The 17,650-nt window shown below is 36.4% G+C and overlaps 1 long non-coding RNA gene across 1 annotated transcript; it reads right to left on the reverse strand.

The window, feature by feature from the left end:
- Window positions 1-706: 706 nt before the first annotated feature.
- Window positions 707-1,708, reverse strand: LOC146937472 (uncharacterized). The gene is made up of 2 exons (XR_015030942.1): window positions 1,381-1,708; window positions 707-1,207 (listed from the first exon to the last, which is right to left on the reverse strand). It is a non-coding gene; the product is annotated as an uncharacterized LOC146937472 (long non-coding RNA).
- Between the last annotated feature and the right edge of the window lie 15,942 nt (window positions 1,709-17,650).

The following is a 17,650-nucleotide window of genomic DNA, read 5'->3' on the forward strand; positions in this document are numbered from 1 at the left end:
TTTCTGTTTTGATCTGGTCTTTTGTGTAAACATGAAAGTTGTAGATAATTTTGTTAGCTTTCCAATGGCTTTGGTTTGACTTGAAAATGATTTTTGGTTTTTGAGTTATGAGGAAAATACTCCAAGGAGGTCTTCGAGAAAATTTTACGAAAAATCCGCATAACTATTTCTAAGTCGACCCAAACCTTATGGATTGTGTCCAAACTTCAAACTTGGGTTTTAAGAGTTCAATTAAGGTGTTTAATACTATCTAATCTATGAGGTGATATATCTACCTTGTTTTGCTTTGATAATGGAAATTTTTGTAAAAAGTGGAAAAGTGAGACGAACTTTGAGTTTTTCTTGAATTCGTCGTCTTTGGCCGATGAAATGCTTATGTATCCTCTACTGCACACATATGTGAATTGTGAGAGTACAAGGCATAGGCAATTGAGCTTGTTTACTTGGTGTTGACTCAAATGTTCAATTAATTTAATGTTGTGATTTTGAGTAGGCATGGCAATGGGTACGGGTGGGGACGGGTATCACCTTCCCCATCCCCATACCCTATTCTCAAAAACTTACCCGTTACCCTACCCATACCCAACGGGGATGAGAAATTGAATCCCATCCCCGTCCCCGACGGGTTCGGGGATCCCATCCCCATCCCCATACCCATAGTGAATCATTTTTTAATAATTTTTTTTTTTGTTTAAAACACTAATGATTTGTTCAAAGCCTACTAGACTTCCTGACTGATTATATATATATTCATCTTGGCCGATACTATCTCATGAATTTGACAGACTTAACTTTTCGAACAACAGACTTTGGTTTTTTCAATACAAACTAATCAATATATGACAAACTTTGCTTTTCAAACAACATACTTCAGTTTTTTCAATATATAAGTATACATCATACTGCAAAAATATTAGAAACCGAATCCCATGTAGTTACTTTCCGTCTCTTCAGCAATTATCTCATAAAGTTGCCAGTTAATTTTATTGGCTAGTACCAGAGCTTTTAAATTTAAGTCCTGTGTCTGCAACAAGAGAAGTAATCGTCAGGTGTAAATCACCAAGACAAAGCATAAATCTGAATGCAACAATTAAGTAAGAACACACAAACTCAGAATTTGAAAAAATCATGGCAGCAACTTCACTAGTAAGAACACGCAAAATCATGGCAGCAACTTCACCAGTAAGACTAACATTATCGGTTGAACCTGCATAAGAGAATTTGAAAAACAAATCACCAATTGTAATGAAATGAATCCAGAAATGAACCCAGAAAAGTAAGCAAAGTTGTGAATGAAATGAAAAGGGAATGAATGAAATGAACACAGAAAAACATAATTAAAATACCAGGGTGGGAAATACAGAACAGAAAGCGCCCTACCTGCTTGAGCGTTGAGAGAGAATGCAGAACAGAAAGCGCCGTCGGCCGCTCTGGACACTGGAGGAATGAAATAGATCTAGGGTTTTGCTCTTGTGTTTCTATTTATATTAAAAAAAAAGGGGTAAAAAAGTAATTTTATACATTCGGGTATGGTATGGGTATGGGTTCGGGGTGGGTACCTATATACCCGTTACCCGTCCCATACCCGTGTTTTGGAATCGGGTAAAACCCATACCCATACCCAAACCCAGTCAAAGCGGGGAAAACCCGTCAACTTTGGGTGGGTATGGGCGGGTACCCACGGGGACGGGTATTGTTGCCATGCCTAATTTTGAGAGACGAACTTGACTAAGATGACTTTTGAGAATCAATTGACTGTGAATCCTTTATGGAAAGTTATTATATGTTATAAGGAGATGATTGGTGTTGTAATTATGTGACAACTATATGTTGTGTGATTTTTGGATGTGGTTGGTGATTGTATATATGATATGTAATGGTGAATTGTTAATGTTTGCATATATACAAGTATTGGTGATGGTGAGGTGATTATTGTTTGTGTGAACATATGCATTTGTAGTTGAGTCATATGTTCATGCATACATGACTGATGGTGGTGGATTATATATCCAATGGAGGTGATTACGATGTTTTTGTTGCATCAAAGGTGACGACCTTGAGGTGTTTTGGTACCACATGCATCTAGATGAGTCTAGAGACATTGCATAAACTGTTGGTGGATTGAATTGCATTAAGATGTGTTTGATGGTTGATTATTGTTAATTGTACTTGCGGATTGAATTGTTAATTGTTGATTGACAAGGTGAGGCTGTGATATGTGTAATATACACTTGTGGATATGAACTTGATATGATGATATTGAATGATCTTGGATTATTACATGTTGTGAATATTGTGGAACTATGTATGAATTGTCATTCTTTATCTTTGATTATATCTTTCATTTCCAAAGTTCTTATTAATCTTATATGGATTATGATGATGTAATGCTAACCCTCAGTGGTTTACCACCTACCTTTCTGTATGGACGGGTAGATGGGGTGCAGGATGCTTAGTGTTGCTTGTTGATGCCGAGGAGTGGAGTCCTCTTGTTCATGCAAGTGTCTAGATTAGGGCTCTGATCTAGGATAGTCCTTGCACGTTGTTATTTGACTTTATGTTTTGAAATTGTTGAGCTATTTTGTTATTTGGAGTTTGGAGAATACATATGTATTTTATTGGAGATCCAGACATGTCTATGAATTATATGTATATGTTCCGCTGCTATGTGATGTGACATGATCTTTATGCATGTATGTATTGTGGTTTATTTGGAGACGTAGCATCTATTTCTAGAATATAGTTGTATATTCGCGCGTTTTACCGCTTATTAGAAATAGGGTGTTACAAGTTGGTATCAGAGCCGTGGTCGGTCTTGTCCAGACTAAAACCCGTTGAATTTCCTGTTGTATGCGACATGTACGGAAGTACTGTCGGTACTTGTTGTGTTGTTTCGTTCTTTTAGGTGGGTTTGAGCGTAGTGGGGGAGTAACAGTTTGCTTCAGGTTTGTTTAGTCTGGCAAGGGAATGTATCTTTGGCTGCGGAGGCTCAGTTGGTTGTGGTTTGTGTTAAGGTTCTTGTTGACTTTGAGTTGGATCTTGTGTGTCTTCCGTTGAAGCATATGGACGTAATTTTTGGTATGGATTGGATGTTGACTTTTGGTGTTAACATTAATTGTTTGACCAAGAGTGTAACGTTTTCTAAACCGGTAGCTGAAGAAGGCGGAAGGTTCTTAACCGCGGAGCAAGTGAAGAAGTCTTTGGACGGCGAAGCTTGTGTGTTCATGATGTTTGTTTCCTTGAAGGAGAGTAGTGAGAAGGGAGTTGGTGATTTGCAGGTAGTGCAAGAATTTCCAGAAGTTTTTCCAGACGACATTACCGAGTTACCACTGGAGAGAGAGGTTGAGTTTGCAATTGATTTGGTGCCTGGAACGAGTCCTATTTCGATTGCGCCGTATCGGATGTCTGCATCAGAGTTGGGAGAGTTGAAGAAGCAGTTGGAAGAGTTGTTAGAGAAACAGTTTATCAGGCCGAGTGTTTCTCCGTGGGGAGCTCCTGTATTGTTGGTTAAGAAGAAAGATGGAAGCATGAGGTTGTGTGTGGATTATCGACAGTTGAACAAGGTGACAATCAAGAATCGGTATCCGCTTCCGAGGATTGATGACTTGATGGATCAGTTGGTTGGTGCGAAAGTGTTCAGTAAGATTGATTTGAGATCAGGATATCATCAGATTAGAGTGAAGGCGGAAGATATATCCAAAACTGAGTTCAGAACGAGGTATGGACACTATGAGTATTCTGTGATGCCATTTGGAGTGTCTAATGCGCCAGGTGTCTTCATGGAATACATGAATAGAATATTTCATTCTTTTCTGGATCGTTTTGTGGTGGTGTTTATAGATGATATTTTGGTATATTCGAAGTCTGAAGAAGAACATGCCGAGCATTTGAGGATTGTGTTGGGAGTCTTGAAGGAGAATAAGTTGTTTGCTAAGTTGTCGAAGTGTGAGTTTTGGTTGCGGGAAGTGAGTTTCCTTGGTCATGTGATTTCTAAAGGTGGTATTGCCGTGGATCCGTCGAAGGTTGAGGCAGTGTTGCAGTGGGAATCACCTAAGTCTGTTTTTGAGGTTAGAAGCTTCCTTGGATTGGCAGGTTATTATCGGAGGTTCATTGAGGGATTCTCTAAGTTGGCGTTGCCATTGACGCAGTTGACTCGGAAAGGACAAGCTTATGTTTGGGATGCTAAGTGTGAAAAGAGTTTCCAAGAGTTGAAGAAGAGGTTGACGTCAGCTCCAGTGTTGATTTTGCCGAATCTGAAGGAATCATTTGTTGTGTATTGTGATGCTTCTAAGATGGGTCTTGGTGGTGTGCTTATGCAGAATCGTCAGGTTGTGGCTTATGCTTCGAGGCAGTTGAAAGTGCATGAGAAGAATTATCCGACTCATGACTTGGAATTGGCGGCCGTTGTGTATGTGTTGAAAATTTGGAGGCATTATCTGTATGGTTCTAAGTTTGAAGTGTTCAGTGATCATAAGAGTTTGAAGTACTTGTTTGACCAGAAGGAGTTGAATATGAGGCAGAGGAGATGGTTAGAGTATCTTAAGGATTTTGACTTCCAATTGAGTTATCATCCTGGAAAGGCCAATGTTGTTGCTGATGCTTTGAGTAGAAAGTCGTTGCATATGTCTGCTTTGATGGTAAAGGAGTTGGAGTTGATTGAGCAATTTCGAGACTTGAGTTTGGTTAGTGAGTTAACACCGGATGGTGTGAGGTTGGGAATGTTGAAGCTGACAAGTAATATTCTGGAGGAGATCAAGAATGGTCAGAAGGAAGATTTGGAACTTGTAGATCGAGTGGTGTTGGTTAATCAAGGCAAAGGTGGAGACTTTAGATTGGATGAGAACGGTGTTTTGATGTTTCGTGATCGTGTTTGTGTGCCAAGTGTACTTGAGCTTAAGAAGCAGATTTTGGAAGAAGGTCACAGAAGTAGTTTGAGTATTCATCCAGGAGCGACTAAGATGTATCAAGATTTGAAGAAGTTGTTTTGGTGGCCTGGGATGAAGAAGGATATTGCAGATTTTGTGTATGCTTGTTTGGTGTGTCAGAAGTCTAAGGTTGAACATCAGAAACCGTTGGGTTTGATGCAACCGTTGTTTGTGCCAGAGTGGAAGTGGGATAGCATATCAATGGACTTTGTTGGAGCTTTGCCGAAGACTGTTAAGGGTTTTGACTCTATTTGGGTGATTGTTGATCGGTTGACGAAGTCGGCACATTTTATTCCTATTAAGACCGGTATGTCTGTGGCTAAGTTGGCCGAGATCTACATTGAGCAGATTGTTAGATTGCATGGTGTCCCTTCTAGTATTGTGTCGGATCGGGATCCAAGGTTTACTTCTAAGTTTTGGGAGAGTTTGCAAGATGCTTTGGGAACTAAGTTGAGATTGAGTTCTGCTTATCATCCTCAGACTGATGGTCAGACGGAGAGGACTATTCAGAGTTTGGAAGATCTGTTGAGAGCTTGTGTGTTGGAGCAAGGTATCAGTTGGATTGAATGTTTACCGTTGATTGAGTTTACTTACAACAACAGTTTTCATTCTAGTATTGGGATGGCACCGTTTGAGGCTTTGTATGGTCGGAGGTGTAGAACTCCTTTGTGTTGGTATGAGTCAGGAGAGAGTGCTTTGTTAGGACCGGATGTTGTGCAAGAGACTACGGAAAAGGTTAAGATGATTCAAGAGAAGATGAAAGCGTCTCAGAGTAGACAGAAGAGTTATCATGATAAGAGGAGGAAGGACATCGAGTTTCAGGTTGGTGATCATGTGTTTTTGAGGGTGAATCCTGTAACTGGTGTTGGACGTGCTTTGAAGTGTCGGAAGTTGACTCCTCGTTTTGTTGGACCTTTTGAGATTGTTGAAAAGGTAGGGGCTGTAGCGTATCGGATTGCGTTACCGCCATCTTTGTCAAATCTTCATGATGTGTTTCATGTATCTCAGTTGAGGAAATATGTGTATGATGCGTCCCATGTGATTCAAGTGGATGATTTGGAGGTAAGGGATAATTTGACCGTTGAGACTTGACCGGTTAGGATTGAAGATCGTGAAGTGAAGCGTTTGCGTGGCAAGGAGGTCGTTTTGGTTAAAGTGATTTGGGTTGGACCGACGGGTGAGAGTGCCACTTGGGAATCGGAGAGTAGGATGAGGGTTGCGTATCCAGAGTTGTTTCCTTCAGGTAATTTTCGAGGGCGAAAATTCTTTTAGTGGGGAAGAGTTGTAACAGCCCGTTTTTCGCTAGATTTATTTTATTATTTATTTATGTGTGTTCTATGTGCTCTTATGTGATTATTTGCCTCTGTGTGTGTTTTTGGTTGGGAATCGTAGAATTCGGTGTTAGAAGGGTATTTTAGTCATTTTGGACTTAGGGGCATTTTGGTCATTTTGAGGGCAGTGGCAATTTTGTAATTTTGCAGAAAGTTATTTTTAGTGCTTAGTGAGGGTTTTATTTTACTAATTGCTAGAGGGTGTAGTAATTATTTTATTTACCGTTAAGTGACCGTTAGTGTTATATTTTACCGGTAAGTGAGTAGTGACATTTTGAGTGTTTGAATAGAAATGGGTTAGGCCCATTAAGGTTTAAGAAATAAGCCCAATTGAGTAGAGCTAGTATATAAACTCTAGTGTTGGTGAGAATTAGGTTTACAAACATTATTCATTTCATTTCATTTGGGAAGAGAAGAGATAGAGACTAGAGGCAACAACAACAACAAGGGTTAGAAGGCAAAGAGGGGATTCAACATCTAGGAGCAAAATTGAGGCTTGGGTTAGAGAATCTTGGTGTTAGAGGTAAGAGGGTTAGAATTCAACCATAATTCATAATTTTTCCTTTTTACCCATTTTGTGAAATTGATGAATTGAATTTAATTGTTGTAAATTCGTGCATGATTGTTGTTGTTATGTTTGAGAACATGATTTGTGTGATAATTGCATGTTAGTATGTGAATTAACATGTTTAAATGCATAGTTGTTGGTGCTTTGTGTTCTTGAGCAAAATTGATGAAAAATGAAGTTGTGATGTTGAAATGTGCATGAATTTGTGTTCATTAGTTGTTGTTGATGATTGTTGAACTGTTAGAATCAAATTGGTGTGACTGGATGTTATACCCTAATTTTGGACCTAAAAATACTTATTCAATTCTTCTTTTCTTGCATTATAAGCCATTTAATCTGTCTCTGATCAATTACATCTTTCTCTGCATTTTATTTCAATGTTATTTGCAAAATTCACATGTAAGGGTATTTTAGTCATTTCCTATGTCAAATTTCTCTCAGTCTTTTAAAATTTTGTTTGAGTCCTTTCAAGTAGTTTGAATAAGTCTTCATTTCAATTCTATGTCAGAATCCATTTCAAAAATTGCATTTAAAGTCATTTTGATTCAGTTTTGCCCCTAGGGGCATTTTAGTCTTTTCATGTGTTAAAACCCTGTTTAAAACCCTAAAAATTGTCTCTGAGTCTTTTAATTCGCTTGTATAAACTCTTGCTTTAATCCCTTGTTAAAAAATCATTTTAAAATTGCATTTGAGTCATTTTTAGTCGTTTTAAGTCCCTAGGGGCGTTTTGGTCATTTCACATAAAAACTCCTGTCTGCTTCGTTGTTTTTAATCGTCTCGCTTTACGTTAATTTTCAATTTACTTTTTTCAATTCAATTTTAGTTTTAATTTCCATTTTGGTCCTTGTACTTTTGTTATTTGCATTTTAATCCCTTTTTAAGTCAAAGTCAAGGTTTGTTACAAGTCAAGTGCCACATGTCTCACTCCCATTGGTCCAAGCATTTCCACATCACCTATAAATAGGTCAAAGTTGGTCAAGGTCCATAACTAGTCATTTTTTTCACACTAATTATTTTTTCAATCAAAATCACAAAAACTTTTCTCTCAATTTTCCCTCCACCTCTAACAAACTTTAACAACCTCTATCACCACCCTAACTAACTTTCTCCACCACTTCCACCACCCTAACAAATTTCCAACCACCACTTCAACCACCATAACCAACTCACACCACCAAAATTCATCACAAAAACCTCTCAAATCCTCATCCATGACCGATTCCACCTTCAATTTCGACAATCGCAGCTGATTCATCTGTCATCTTTCATCATTTCAGAATCGAATTCACCGATGGTTTCACCTTAATCATCGCCGTAACGCCGGAAAACGAATCAAGCAGCCGTTTCGTGTTTTCAATCAAGCAACAACCTCAACACACAGTTCCAAACCGAACGAAAATCATTACGAAACTTTCTCTCAATTCCGATCAGATTCCATTCTTCTTCTCCTTATCGATCATTTCACCATACGCTTCCAAGAAAGAGACTTGGTGAAGGAGAAGTTGTTGTAGAAGAACCGATTAACAACAACAGCAACAGCAACTTAGGTTCAGTTAAGAAAGTGCGGAACGGCGAATCGACGGTGAACGAGAGTGACAAGAGTTTCAGTAGCGGCGGCGATAACAGTAACGGTACCGGAAATTCGATTGCGGCGTCGAGTATGGCTGTTGGAAATTCAAACGCGCATAAGATTGATGAGGATTTGCATAGCAGGCAGTTTGCGGTGTATGGTAGGGAAGCTATTCGCGAAGCTGTACGTGAATTCAAGAGGTAACACGTTTTCTTCCTCTCTTCTTCCGATCTGCGCTGCTGCCATTGTTCTTGTGTGAATTTGAGTTCATAAAAGTGATTTTAATCCCTTCCATATTTCTTCTTTGACTGGATCTGCACTGTGTTCTTCATTATTGTGTGAATCCGAATACATGTTGAGAGAAAGTGAGTTTTTGGTGTAATCATTTTAGGAAGAACTTGTGAACAAATTGAACAAAGAAGAAGAAAGGAGTGTTTTTACGTGAAAGTTGAGGAAGAAGGGGTATTGACCCACTGAACCGGTTCGACCCGCTGGGTTAACCCATAACCCAGGCCCATCTCTCTTTTCTTGTGTTTTAAAGAAATCACTGCAGTTTTGTTGTTCACACCCCCTGTGTCTGATGCTTTTGTTAATTTTCGCTATTTGCACCCCTGTCCATTTAATCTTTTCATGAAAAATCCTAAAGATTTTTTCTATGTATTCTTGATTTTTCTCCTTAACATTTTGGTGACATTTTTTTGTGCTAAAACTTGAGAAAAGTATTTGAAGCATTTTTTTTCCATTTTTGTTAGAATTAGTAATTTTCTTGCACTTTTTAGCCTAAAAAATCCTTTAAAAATTCCTAAAAAATTCCTATGTGTTCTTAATCATTTTCTTGATATTTTTGTGATATTGTCATATGTTGAATCTTGGTTAAAAAATGTGTGGTATTTTCTTGTCAATTGATTGCTATTTTTGTTAAAAAATTGTGAAATTTTATGTGTTTTTGTGTTTAAAAATTCTCTAAAAATTCCAAAAATTTCATACATGTTTCTTGATAGTTTTGTGGTATTATTGTGATAATTGTTGCATGTTAAAAATTGACAAAAATAATGTGGTTAATTTTCTTACTATTTTGTGATATTTTGTGCTAAAAATTGATGAAAATTTGCTCGTTTCCAATTCCAATCCTTGATAAATGTTTGTGGTTCATGATGGATGATTTTATGAGGTTTTTACTACTGTTTGAATGTGTTTTTTTACTGGACATGTGCATGTGATGATTGGTTGCTTGCTTGGCAAGTTTTGTTTTGTGAATAAATGGTGCAAATAGGTCTAAATTCACATAAAAATGCAAAGTTTACGATGACACTTGGATCCTCATTTTAAAACCTGGGTTTTTATGCCTTGAAAGTATGTTGAATTGTGAGGATTATAGGTCATACTCAAGCCTTGCATTGGTGATGAGATTTTAGGCCTATTTCGCATTGTTTTTGCTTGTTTTTTATGTTAATTTTCATTACTTTTGTTATGATACCTTTGACTTGCTTTATATCTTGTGCTACTAACACTTTCATTTCATGTTTCATTCTTCCATAAGCATTCCCATTTCATTCCCATCTCTTTCTTCACTTTAATTTCTTGTACTTTAAGTTTCAATTTCATGCAAAAATTAGAATGTAAACATTTAGGAGTTCTTGTAATATTTTACTTCCATGCTTTTAATTTCTTGGCAAAGAGGCCATAGAATGTATCTAGGGTATGATGTAAAGGACAATGGACTCTAATAATGTACACCGACACAAGCACCGACACATGCACACACATCACTATATAGTTAGAATATGCATGTTTAGATGTATGTTTAGGATTGTATGTTTAGGCTTTATACTTAGAAAAATCATTTTCCAAAAAATATGAACAAACTTCACTCAAATCTTTTCCAAATAAACCTTGGGATCCAACATCCCATTGTATTTTCTTTTCATTTTCTTAATCAAATCTCAATAAACTTTAATCAAACCTTGACTTCTTTTGCAAATGACTAATTCAACCCCACCTTTTACAATCTCATGCCCTTGAGGCCTCTTTCTATTCTTCAAATTCCATTTTCAAACTTAAAATCAACCAACAAAAAACAAAAACATTTTTTTGAGAGAGAACTACGGTGGATTTGATCCCTTAAACGGGTACGTAGGCAAGGAACAAAATTCCTTCAATTCAACTAAAATAAAAATCCAAAAACATTCTTCTCCCTCCAATTCTTCACTTAGAATCCCTTTAGGTCTAACAACATCTTTCAAAATAGCATTTAAAAATAAAGCGCGCGCGTAGAAATTAAAGACGGTTCCTATAGGTTACTATAGTCGTTATGGGTGCCTAACACCTTCCCGTAGCGAAAACAACTCCCGGACCTCGATTCTCAAGGGTTTTGCTTACTTTTTCCCTTCCCAAGAAAAAATGAGATATCACCGGTTTAAAAGGTTCAAACGTAATCAATGTTTGACACCCGAAAACCAAGATAAAACACTGGAATCATTATTTATGGATTCATGATGAGATTTGTGGTTATGTGGATGCTTTTGAGAAAATTCATGATTTTGATGAAATGAGCTATGTTGTTGTTTTTAATGCTTGACTCATGTTTGTTTAAGTGTATTGAACCTGTTTTGACCCATAAACACTTTCTGGAAGTTGATTTGGGAGTTGGGGGTTTGAAAATTGGGATTTTGGGCAAAAATGGTGTAAAAACACGTAACTACTGAAGAAATTCGCTAGAACTGCGCTAATAGCGAAACTGTCTGGAGTTACTACGCTAATAGCTCAAACTACGCTAATAGCGAAATTGCCCAGAAACAGCTTTTCTATTTCGCGTTCTTGCGTCTTTTTCCCTCGTTTCTGTTTTGATCTGGTCTTTTGTGTAAACATGAAAGTTGTAGATAATTTTGTTAGCTTTCCAATGGCTTTGGTTTGACTTGAAAATGATTTTTGGTTTTTGAGTTATGAGGAAAATACTCCAAGGAGGTCTTCGAGAAAATTTTACGAAAAATCCGCATAACTATTTCTAAGTCGACCCAAACCTTATGGATTGTGTCCAAACTTCAAACTTGGGTTTTAAGAGTTCAATTAAGGTGTTTAATACTATCTAATCTATGAGGTGATATATCTACCTTGTTTTGCTTTGATAATGGAAATTTTTGTAAAAAGTGGAAAAGTGAGACGAACTTTGAGTTTTTCTTGAATTCGTCGTCTTTGGCCGATGAAATGCTTATGTATCCTCTACTGCACACATATGTGAATTGTGAGAGTACAAGGCATAGGCAATTGAGCTTGTTTACTTGGTGTTGACTCAAATGTTCAATTAATTTAATGTTGTGATTTTGAGAGACGAACTTGACTAAGATGACTTTTGAGAATCAATTGACTGTGAATCCTTTATGGAAAGTTATTATATGTTATAAGGAGATGATTGGTGTTGTAATTATGTGACAACTATATGTTGTGTGATTTTTGGATGTGGTTGGTGATTGTATATATGATATGTAATGGTGAATTGTTAATGTTTGCATATATACAAGTATTGGTGATGGTGAGGTGATTATTGTTTGTGTGAACATATGCATTTGTAGTTGAGTCATATGTTCATGCATACATGACTGATGGTGGTGGATTATATATCCAATGGAGGTGATTACGATGTTTTTGTTGCATCAAAGGTGACGACCTTGAGGTGTTTTGGTACCACATGCATCTAGATGAGTCTAGAGACATTGCATAAACTGTTGGTGGATTGAATTGCATTAAGATGTGTTTGATGGTTGATTATTGTTAATTGTACTTGCGGATTGAATTGTTAATTGTTGATTGACAAGGTGAGGCTGTGATATGTGTAATATACACTTGTGGATATGAACTTGATATGATGATATTGAATGATCTTGGATTATTACATGTTGTGAATATTGTGGAACTATGTATGAATTGTCATTCTTTATCTTTGATTATATCTTTCATTTCCAAAGTTCTTATTAATCTTATATGGATTATGATGATGTAATGCTAACCCTCAGTGGTTTACCACCTACCTTTCTGTATGGACGGGTAGATGGGGTGCAGGATGCTTAGTGTTGCTTGTTGATGCCGAGGAGTGGAGTCCTCTTGTTCATGCAAGTGTCTAGATTAGGGCTCTGATCTAGGATAGTCCTTGCACGTTGTTATTTGACTTTATGTTTTGAAATTGTTGAGCTATTTTGTTATTTGGAGTTTGGAGAATACATATGTATTTTATTGGAGATCCAGACATGTCTATGAATTATATGTATATGTTCCGCTGCTATGTGATGTGACATGATCTTTATGCATGTATGTATTGTGGTTTATTTGGAGACGTAGCATCTATTTCTAGAATATAGTTGTATATTCGCGCGTTTTACCGCTTATTAGAAATAGGGTGTTACAGCATTCACTTAAAATTTCTGTGTCTCAAAGTCATATCTTAGAAATTCTTAAGTCTTAGAGTCTGTATCTGATTTGTATTGTGAGCACCTCTGATTGTATATCAAGTGTTCAACCTTAAACAATTTTCTGTGTAATTTTGTTTAGTTAGAAGTCTCTTGCAGTTGTACTTGAGCAGGGAAGTCTCTTGATTGTGTTCTTGAGCATAGGAAGTCTCTTGCAGTTGTGCTTGAGCAAAGGAAGTCTCTTGCAGGTGTGCTTGAGCAATTGTAATCAGATATTACTCCTAGTGAAATCTCCTTGAAAGTGCAAGGGGGACTGGACTACTTCCGGATTGTGGAAGGAACCAGTATAATTGCTTTGTGTCTTTCTTCTTCTCTCTCTGTTTTATTCCGCTGTGTTCAGATTCTGATTATCACTTCAGAAGCTGTATCACTTAGCTTCTGATCAGTGTGTTCAGTTTTTAGGAGAAACGAAGAATTTTTAAAAACACAATTCAACCCCCCTTCTTGTGTTTTTCTCACCTTCACCATGTACCTGAAAAAAGTTAAAGACCTTCACTCCGCATTAATTCCTACCTTAATGCGTCCATACAATTTATGATTTGAAATTCTGTAACCATCAATTGCCATTGATTGACTATTATTGTCATTAATGGTTGTCCCTTCTTCCTTCTGGCCACCAGAATTTTTGCTCCGGCCACCAACGATCCATTTGCTCGCCTCTTTGTGACGACCACCAACTGAATTGTTCTCAGCTAGGAGATAAGCCCCCAATTTTTTCTAACTGCTCTCAGAACCGACTTTAAATTTATCACTACAAAAAATTTCAGAATGGCCTATAGTACCATACACAAAACAGAACTTGCCCAATTTCTCATACTTGAAAACAAGTCTTATGCTATCACCTTCCTCCCTCTCGATAACTAGATCTTGTTGTAACGGCTCCTCCACTGCAATTTCCACCAGGATCCACATGAACCTCCTCCATGGCCCATAATTATTTTCCTCATTAAACTTGATCATTTTTTCAATACGATTTCCAACGAGAGCACCAACCTTGTCGTCCATGAAACCAAACGGCAGCTGGTGAATCTGAGCCCATATTTCTGTAGTATTCATGGACTTTGTTAGAGGATTCTCCCCAATTGCGACTTTTTTCAGAATAATCATATTGTTGTCGAGTAACCAAGGGCTACGTTTAAGAATTCTTGCAAGATCCGCCTTTGAGTAAAGCTGGACCATAAATTTGTTATCTTCCATAGGGATTAGAGTCATTTGATACTTTGGTTCCCATATAGGACCAAGCCTAGCCTAAAGCGTGACTAAGTGAACAGGCTTGTTGACAACTACACGACCAACAAGGCACAAATTCAGCAATTCTTCTTGAGCGAGGTTCGGCCTTTGTGAAGCAACACCATGGTCTCCATTGATGTTTAGATTCTCCATTTATTTGGTTAAGATAGAGGTTAGGAATATAATAAAGATGAAGAATGAAAGGCTAATTTTCATGAAGCAGTGAATACAAACAATCAGGTATGATGCATACATATAGGCCTCGCTGCAAGCACATACAAGAGACAACCAAATCTTCACTAATAAAATGAAGATATTCATAATCAATAGGATGGATTGATAACCATAAAGGCCAAGATACAACCACATCAAAACTGTTGACTTAGAGGTGAAATTAATTGAAACCGCACTTAAAAGGAGCAACAAATCCCACCAATACACAACAAGATTCATGTTACAAGACTAAATCTGAAAAATATTTTTTGACCAAAACAAAACTGGGAACATACCACGTTGACCAAGGAAAACACAATCCCACAATGTGATCTCTAATCAACAGCACAAGAAAAGGAAAAGGAATAATCCAAAGCAGAACGATCAGATTAAGGGCCTGTTTGGTTCAGCTTTTCAGAATTGCTTTTATCCTCCAAAAGCAATTCTCCATGAAGCTACAAATCCTAGCTTCTAGCTTTTCTAGAATCAATTCTCCTTGAACAACGTGTATAGGTTTGTATATTTTATTATTACAACATGTTATTTTACTTTATTGCCCTTTATCAATTCTCATTCTTTATCAATTCTCCTTTAGCTATGTCTATTTTAGTAATTATACATTCAAAAGCAATTCTACATAATTGCATCCAAACATAAATCATTTTGTTTAATCAATTCTACATAATTGTATCCAAACATAAATCAATTCTCTCAGAATCAATTCTGTCAGAATCAATTCTATCAGAATCAATTCTCTCAGAATCAATTATATTCAAAGCTGAACCAAACGGGCACTAAGGATAAGAGAAATGTTAGGGTCACTCCCACTAACACTCTCTTTTAACACACTCAATCATAACAAGCCATATCATCTATTTTTTTGATTCATTTTACCTATAACCGGTTTCATCTTTACAGCATTATCATTTTTTTTTTAAATTAAATTTTAATTCTTATTTGATGCTCAACCTCCCATAAACTCTCTCTTCACGTTCTCCTTTGTCAAAGAAATTGGTTGCCGAAACACAATTCTTAGCAGGTTCTTCTTGTCATAAGCACAAAAATGTCTATTAATTGTCCTCCCAATTTTAGCCCAAACTGCAGTAACATGAACATTAACATAAAAAGCTTAAGGTTCTCCATGCTAGGAATGAACGACAAAATCTCTGTCACCACAAGAGCAACTAATTTTTGCACAAATAAACAACTGCAAAAAAAAAAGTTTATATAGATCTTCGATTATAACAATCTAAAACAAAATCCATGGACAACATGTTCTTGGACAATTTTTCCCCTTTGTATAACATGTGAGAACAAAAACTGATGTGAGAACATTTTAGAAAAGGGGAACCCACGTGACAACAAAAACAAAACAGAAACCAGCTAGAAATCAGAAGGAGGCATGGTAACATTATAAGAAAATAGAGACGAGATGGCTAACAAACGAAAGCGGATCCGAAGGACGAGGAGAAAGACGATAGAGCTTGTGTGTTACAAATCAGATAAAGGCATGGATAGATTGGAAAGAAAGGAGTAGTGTATAGATCGATCAAAAGGAGATTGAGCAATGAAGAGATTAGATAAGAAGAAACAAGGAGCTATGGAGATTTGTGGAGAGGAGAACGACGAGTTCCAATTTTTTTTTTTTTTTGGACCAAATTGTTCTTTAATAAAATAAAATAAAATAAAGCAACTGGTATTGCCGGTTTCCAGTAAAGAAATTAAAACAAGTGGGTGATGTGTCTAATTTTGATTGGAGTGTGTTAAAAGAGAATGTTAGTGGGAGTGACCCTAGCATTTCTCTAAGGATAATCAATCGGACAACAAATCTCTACAAAGGACAGAAAAAGATAGGGACCTTAGGGATCAATTATTTGAAGTATCTAAAAATGATAGAATAATATAAATATTTAGTTGACCCATAAGCCAAATTTTGAACTTGTGTTTTTAGATACTATTAAGGGTCATGTTAACTTGTGCCCTAAGGGCTTAGGGCACAAGTTAAGGAGCTTAAAATAGAATTAAGTAATAAATTTTATGTTGAAAAGATAACTTTTGAAACTTTCAAGACATTGAATGTTCAATTTCCGAGAAAAAAACTTCTACTTTTGGTTCCTTAACTTATGCCCCAAGGGCACAAGTTAACATTTCCCTACTATTAAATATGCAGACATTTGTTTGATTCAATCGATTAACTTTTCAAACTCCTGCAATCTATAAGAGAGTGATATTGTAATTCAAAAGCTTGTATTATTTGACATAAATGTCTTTACATATATAGAATAATCCCTAATTGATGCAAATAAATACAATATTAATTACAATAAATAAAATGCTGAAAGTGTTGGAACATGTGTGGAAATTGAGATAAAAGACTAAACACGAATTCCCATGTTGGGTACAAATAATGTTGTATGAATTAAAAAAAATGGAAGTCCCACATCGGATGAAACACACATTAGTAGTGTTTATGTAATGAGGGTGTAGCTTTAAAGGGTACATAATTATGTGAACAAAATAATTAGATGACACTTTCTAAAATGGAGTAATGTAATCTAAATATGGAAAGCCTCTTGTGAGTTCACGTACAATAATTAGTTGTAGGTAGTAGTTCATAGGATATAGTAGAAGTCAATTTAATTAGTTGTAGGTAGTAGTTCATAGGATATAGTAGAAGTCAATTTTATCATTATTAACGAAAGCTTGACTCTACTCATGGATTGTAGGAAACAGTAACATAATAAAAAATAACACATTCTTTTAATCGAATAAAAAGTAGTAGCAAAATTGTGTTACAGATTAATTTGTCCTTTGTATTCTATATGTACGTGTGTAACTTAAAGAGTACAATCGTCATTCAAAAAACAACAATTTGTGATGGTGTGTAGCTGAGTATGAGAAGCGATGACATGAGATTGGCTCAAACAAGGTGAGGAGTGGTGGCGTGTGAAGTAACCCAAATCCGATCCTTATTTTAGTTATATCCCCATGTTGTCCCATATTTTTTGTCCTGTTTTTCTTTTGACTGGATCATACCTGTCCTATTGCATTCGGATCGAAACAGGATGTAAGAGCGGGTCAGGTTTTGTACACCCCTAATGGATTGTTTGTCCTTATTAAAGTCAATTTTTATTTAGAAAAACAAAGTTGTGGCTGCCATCATTAATTGAATTTGCTATGTGAATTCAAATAACGTAGAAATTAAATTAAAAATTTAAACTACGTGTACGTCTTACGAGAATCTACTTGAAAACAGAGAAATTAACTTACCTATATGCAATGGAGTATTTTTGGAAGATCTTACGACTATATATTTTTGGATTAACTGGAAGGAACGTAACATACATATTTTT

Source organism: Medicago sativa, chromosome 3 (genome assembly GCF_051527215.1).
Source record: "Medicago sativa cultivar Bolivia chromosome 3, Bolivia_mono, whole genome shotgun sequence".
NCBI lineage: Eukaryota > Viridiplantae > Streptophyta > Magnoliopsida > Fabales > Fabaceae > Medicago > Medicago sativa.